The sequence below is a fragment of the Hakea prostrata genome, chromosome 10 (genome assembly GCF_041222555.1).
Source record: "Hakea prostrata isolate BN-2017 chromosome 10, UWA_Hpros_2, whole genome shotgun sequence".
In the NCBI taxonomy this organism is placed as follows: domain Eukaryota; kingdom Viridiplantae; phylum Streptophyta; class Magnoliopsida; order Proteales; family Proteaceae; genus Hakea; species Hakea prostrata.
In genome coordinates, this window is record NC_142609.1 from 17,423,077 (window position 1) to 17,430,197 (window position 7,121).

At 40.2% G+C, this 7,121-nt stretch overlaps 1 non-coding gene across 1 annotated transcript; it reads left to right on the forward strand.

The window, feature by feature from the left end:
* Positions 1 to 2,382: 2,382 nt before the first annotated feature.
* On the forward strand, positions 2,383 to 2,489 carry LOC149002190 (small nucleolar RNA R71). The gene has a single exon (XR_016170521.1). It is a non-coding gene; the product is annotated as a small nucleolar RNA R71 (small nucleolar RNA).
* Positions 2,490 to 7,121: the final 4,632 nt, after the last annotated feature.

A 7,121-nucleotide genomic window follows, 5' to 3' on the forward strand; every position in this document is an offset into this window, starting at 1 on the left:
ATCCAAGCAAAGGAATAAAAACATTTATCCTACCAAAGCCAGAAAAAATTGGGCACTTTTTATCTTTGTATCTAAGCAAGGAATAAAAACATTTATCTTACCAAAGCCAGAAAAAATTGGGCACTTTTTATCTTTGTGACAATGCTCTACCAACTATCAACAAATCTTACTCGAGTTGACACCCCTCCACACTTAAATTATGCAATGACCTCAGTGCATGCAAAAAAAAAAATAATAGAAGCAAATAGAGGAAAGAGTGTACCCGATGTTTGAAATCATGATAGAGCACGCAACAGTAAAACCTAACAACAAACAAAGAAAAGAGAAGAAAAAGAACAAGAAATAACATCTATACAAATGGGTTGCCTCCCATAAAGCGCTAAGTTTAGAGTCTTCAGCCAGATTCAGTAAGAAGCAGCCAATGGAGGTGGAGGCTCAAATCTAAATGTGAATGGTAACTGCTCCAAAGAAGTGGAAGAGTCCAACAATGTGTTGACTTCCTCAATATTTAGGTTAGATTCCCCAAATGGCAAGCAATGTTGTAGGGGATCATCAATAAGCATGTTCGGAGTATAATCAACCACTACCTCATCAATAAAGTTAATCGCAAAGCACTCTTCATCCCTATTTGAGCTTAAGGATGCATTGAAGATGTTGACTCTAAGTTTCTTATTGCCAAATGATATGTCTATGACACCCGATCTACAATTGATGCAAGCAGTCGTAGTGGCTAAAAAGGGCCGTCCAAGAATGACTGGTGGTAACTTATTGGTAGTTGTATTGTCCATATCTAGGATCAAAAAATCAACAGGAAAATATAGATCCTCAACCTTTACCAAAACGTTTTCAAGTAGCCCACGGGGTCGTTTGATTGAACGGTCTGCCAATTGTAGAATCACATCAGTGGATTTCAAATCTCCTAGACCAAACCTATCATAAACCTGAATCGGGTAAAATATTCACACTAGCTCCCAAATCAAGCAATGCTTTACTTATGGATAAATCTCCAATGACACATGAAATTAAAGGTGTACCTGGATCTTTAAGTTTAGGGGGCAGTTGGTTGGAAATTACCGAGTTGACTTGTTCAGTTAGGTGCACAGTTTTAGGTGTTTGAGTCTTCAACTTACGCTTTTGGGTGCACAAATCTTTTAAAAACTTAGCATAAGCTGGGACTTGCTTGATAGCATCTAATAGTGGGAGATTGATACGAACTTGTTGGAATAAATCAATCATCTCCTGCATCTTAGCATTCTTTCTAGAATCTGGAATTGAGGACTCAAGAGCTTCAGGGAAGGGGGCTTTGGGAGTGTAAGATTTAGGAGTAGGACCCTCTACAATCGGAATGTGCAACCCCTTACAAGGATATTGATGGGAAATACTCACAGGTGGTGTTTCTTTACTAGGCTTGTGTGCATCATTGCCAGTCTCATGGGTCAAATCAACCTCTTCTCGACTCTCAAGATCAATGGGCAATGGCTTAGGAGTAGGCAAATGTGCATAATATTCCTTCCCACTGCGTGTCACAACCGAGACTGCTTGGACTTGTTCTTTCCTAGACCCAATTTGATGATTAGGGTTACCTATTGGTTGACTAGGTAACTGACCAACCTCCCTCCTACTGATGGCATCAGCTAGTTGACCAAGTTGAGTTTCCAATTTGTTGATTGAGAATGGGAATGCAACAATTGAGTGTTTTGCTCTAAGCCACTAAGTGCTTTTAGTACCTTATCCTCAAATGATGAATTATGTGAGGGTTGTGAAGATGATGGTTGCTCATTCCTATAGGCATTTTGGTGCATATTAAATGGAGGTGGCCTATAAGGTATTTGATTAGAGGGATTGGGCATTGAGTTTCGCCATGAAAAATTGGGGTGGTTTCGCCATCCTGGGTTGTAGGCATTGGAATATGGATCATTCCCCAATTTAGAGACTCCTTGGGCCAAATGTGCATGCTCCTTAACAAACTCAAGGTATTGTGTAGCCAAATAGCAGTCAGTGACATGATGGGATAGGCTAGAACATAAAGCACATGCTTCAATCTGATTAGGTGGAGAGAAACTTGTAGGAAGTGGAGATGGGGTTTGTTGTCCTAATGACAAGAGATGGTCCAATTTCTTTGATAGCAAGTCAACCTTAGTGCTCATCTCAATGATAGGATTAATCTCATAGAGACCACTCCTCTTTGGTTGCCCAATGGATGGAATCTCAGTCTTAGCTGTTGAAGCATGATGTTGGGAGTTTTCACTAAGGGTCTCAAAAAGTTCCCATGCCTCATTCTCATTCTTGTGCATGAAAGTCCCACCACAAGAAGAATCAATCATTTGCCTATGTCGGTCTCTAAGGCCATCATAAAAGCATCGAACCAATTGCCATTTAGGAATAGCATGATGGGGGCACTTTTTAAGCAATTCTTTTAATCTTTCCCAGGCCTCATGAAATTGTTCTCCTTCTTGTTGGGAGAAACTCTTTATCGCTCTCCTAATGCTATTGGTACGGCCAATGGGGAAGAACTTTTTAAGGAACTCCTGTTGCATTTCTACCCAAGTGGAAATTTTAACATTGTCCAAAAAATGAAGCCAATGCTTGGCTTTATCTTTAAGGGAGAATGGAAAAAGAAGTAATCTTAAAGCATCAACTGAGAGGTTTTGAATTTTAACTGTGGAGGATACCTCTAAAAACTCATCTAAGTGCTTATAAGGCTCTTCATTGGCAAGTCCGTAAAAAGATGGTAGCATTTGAATCACACTAGATTTGATCTCATATTGAGCCGCCTCTATGTTAGGCAACTTAATACAAGAAACCGGAGTATATATCGTAGGAATGAAATGGTCACTCAAGGGCCTCATTGGAGGCTCATAGTTTGTCATGGTTCTTTGCCTTCTAAGGTTGGCCAAAGTCGCTTCTAACTCTAAGTCAAGTGGAGTCAACTCAGGGTTTAGGGACCGACGACCATGCATACACACAGAAGAATAAAAAAAAGAATAAGCTAAATAAGGAAAATTAAAAGAAAATAACTATAGCAAAAGGGAGAGTTTAGGACGTACCCTGAGCGCAATCCACGTGATCTTTCGAACAAAAGTTACACATGTGGGATCTAAGGGATGGGGATTTTTAAAAATTAACCTAAACAACAATCTAATGCAAATATTACAATTGAAAAGTCTTAAATACAATTATATCTAAGAAAGAAAAGATAACAACCTAAACTAATTATCGAATCGCTACTTTTGCAGTTACCTACAAAACAAAAGAAAAAGAGATTAGTTAAATAAGCAAAGAAAAACAAAAAAATTAAAAACACTAAAATTACTCTAAAAATTATGCCTAATTGACAAAAATCAATCCTAGCAACCGTGCTTTGGTTCCCCGGCAACGGCGCCAAAATTTGATCGTGTCGCTAACCAATCAAAAATAAAATCCTATACTAATCTAGCAAGCAGAAAGTATGGAGTCGAACTATGGGGAACTGAAAGGCTAAGTCACTAAGATTGAATTTAAGAAAACAAAATTTAAACTAAATCTACTAATTAATGCAAAAACGTTAACTATGAATATGTGAAGATCTTTGGGATTTCGAATCCCCAATGCTTTTCCCTAACCGATATAACTCTATACTTCAAAGTAAATTAGGGATGGTCTTCCTAGATATGCCCTATCTTCGCAAGACTATCGTCCTTCGTGGAAGCTTGGCACACTTAGTTCGCTGAGTTATAGAACATCTTTGGCCAAACTCAAACACAATCAACTAGAAGATATAGAACAATAACTTAATGAAATAAGCATGGTTCATCTATATCCCAAAGCAAAGGAACTAGCTACTCATTATTACAAAGTTCATAAGAAAAATAAAGATGAAACATAGGGAGAGAGAGAGAGATGTGGTCTTCTTCTTCAGCAATGAGAGAGATGAGAGCCGCATTCGCCGTCCTCTTTTCTGTGGTTGGCTTCTCTTTTATGTCTCCCGCACACAATGAATCCCCTCTCTTTACCCGTCGATTTGACCTTTATTCTTTCAGAATTTTGTAAAGCTCAAAATTGGAAAGTTGTAGATATTTTCAATATCGTTTCATAGCATCTTGAATCATCGAAATCCAAGCTCATACGAGAGAGATATGCCCAAAATACTGAAGGTAGGTCTGTTTACCCGATTTTCAGATTTATTACCAATTTTATTCCTTAGACCTCCACCTATTTCCAATTTGGCTAAGATCTCACTTTTCATGATTTCTTGAGCAGCAAGATTGAATGCCATGATTTAAAATCCACCAATATCTAATATATTTGCCAACTTTACTCCATATTATCTCTAATATCCAAAATCTCCTTATTCCTGAAAAATACACAAAAATACTCAATTAGATCTCTTTAATTAAATAAGTATGGGGAATTAAATCAATTAAATAATGGTAAATGCATGCTTATCACCTGCGACTTATGCTGAGTTGGTACAGAGATGCCAGAAGCAGGCTGAAGTCATGGAGATTCTAGACGTGCGCCAAGGAGATAATAAAGTCTCCAATAAGGAACAATAGGCTCCTGCGCAGAAGCAGAAGCCAAAGAAAAATGTCCATGATCGGGTTGGAAAATCTCAGGCTTGGCGCCAAAGGTCCCCCGGTAAAAGTGAGTACACTCCATTAAATGCTCCTCGGGCTGATATTTTAAATATCCTCAAAAGAAAAAATATTTTAAAGTGGCCGCCTAAAATTCTTTTGAAACCCGGAGAGCAGCAGGATCGAGAAAAGTATTGCCGATTCCACAAGGACTATGGTCATTATACTAATGACTATCGTCATCTGAAGGCAGATATTGAGAGATTAATATCTCAGGGACATTTGTCCAGTTTCGTTAGCAAAAGAAGGGAGGAGCCACGTGAGCCACGTGCGGCTGCTCCTAAAAGGGATCGTTCGGTTAGTTCGGAACGATCAAGGGAGGCCCCGAAGTCTAAGAAGGGCAAGGAGGTGATTGAAGTTACTCGGTCACCAATCCTTACCATCTTCGGGGGACCAGAGCCCGAATCACTTCGGAGTCTAAATCCAAATTTGTTGGAACCGGAGAGACGCAAAAGCGGAAGAAGCTGAATGGTGAAGATTCTATCACCTTTAGCGAGGAAGACGAAAGAGATGTTTGTTTACCTCATGATGATACTATAGTCATCAAGGTAGAGATTGCACGAAGGGAAGTGCATAGAGTTTTGATTGATACAGGGTCTGCAGCTGACCTAATTTCCTACGAAGTGTATCAAAAATTGAAGGTAGATCAGGACTTGATGAAACCTTCATCCACACATCTATATGGTTTTGCAGGGTCATCTGCAGTGGCGGAAGGGTCGGTCCAGTTGGATTTATCCATTGGAAGTTTTCCTAAGGAAACAACCGTCCGAATCAATTTTTTGGTGGTTCGGGAACTGCCAGCTTATAATATGATCCTCGGGCGACCATCTTTATCCAAGATAGGTGCTACTGTTTCGACAAAGCACCTGAAGATAAAATTCCTGACTGATATGGGAATTGGTCAAGTCTCCTCCGACCAGAAGATCTCTCAGCAGTGTTACGTTGCCTATTTAAAAGACAAGGAGGGCCCGAGGAAGGTTACTGCCCTACCTATAGAAGTTCGAGACGATTGGGAAGAGACAGAGATGTAAAGACCCGAACCAGTGGAGAAGCTGGAACAAATCCAGCTATGTACCGAGGATGAGAAAAAGATTACTTATATCGGGTCTGAACAGCTGGAAGAATTTAAAGATGAGTTGAAGTTATTTCTTTAACAGAATAATGATGTATTTGCATGGTCTGCTGAGGACATGCCTGGAATCGATCGGGCCATTGTAGAGCACAAACTCTGGATAGATCCTAAGGCGAAACCAGTGATACAGAAAAGAAGAAATTTCTCCATTGAAAAATATGAAGCCGTTCGAAGCGAAGTTGAAAGACTTAAGAATTCTAGTTTCATAGAACCAATTGAGTGCCCAACTTGGTTGGCCAACGTGGTAATGGTAAAAAAGGCGAATGGGAAGTGGAGGATGTGTACAGACTACACAGATCTTAACAAAGCTTGCCCAAAATATTGCTACCCGTTGCCTCGAATTGACCTCTTGATAGATGCGACTGCAGGACATGAAACTTTAAGTTTCATGGATGCCTACTCAGGGTATAATCAGATCCTTATGAATAAGGAGGATGAGAAGTATACGGCTTTCATGACTGATTGTGAAAGCTATTATTACAAGGTCATGCCTTTGGGCCTGAAGAATGGAGGAGCAACATATCAGAGGGCCGTCAACAAGATTTTCAAAGGGCTGATAGGAAAGAATGTTGAAGCTTATGTTGACGACATGCTAGTGAAAAGCTTTACAAAAGCAAATCATATTACAGATTTGACTGAGGTATTCTCAGTACTGCGGAAATATCAAATGAAGCTAAACCCAGAAAAATGTGCCTTTGGAGTCTCCTCGGGCAAATTTTTGGGCTTCATGGTATCACAGAGGGGAATTGAGGCTAATCCTGCCAAAATACAGCTTTGATTGATATGGAGGCTCCCAAAACTGTTCGGGATGTGCAGTGTTTAACAGGGAGAGTTGCTGCTTTAAATCGATTCATCTCCAAGTCTGGAGAAAAATGTTTGCCTTTCTTCAAGGCACTTAAAGACCTGAAGGGCAGTAAGGAAGCGAAATGGACTGAAGAGTGCCAGAAAGCTTTCGAGGAATTAAAAGAAGCACTTGGACAACCACCGATCCTGTCCAGACCAGAGAAGGGGGAAATATTACAGCTATATTTAGCGACGTCCCTTTCAGCGGTCAGTGCAGTACTTGTTCGTGAAAAAGATAAAAAACAGTGGCCGATTTACTATGTAAGCCACGTGTTGCTAGATGCGGAGACAAGATATTCACAGATTGAGAAGCAGGCTCTGGCTCTCATGATGGCCGCCAGGAAGCTAAGGCCATATTTTCAGGCTCATCCAATTGAGGTATTTACAACTTTTCCTCTTAGTAAAGTTCTTAACAAACCCGATTTGTCCGGAAGGATGGTGTCCTGGTCGGTTGAACTCGGCGAGTTCCAAGTGAGCTTTAAGCCCGGAACTGCAATCAAGGCTCAGGCATTAGCTGACTTTGTAGTAGAAAC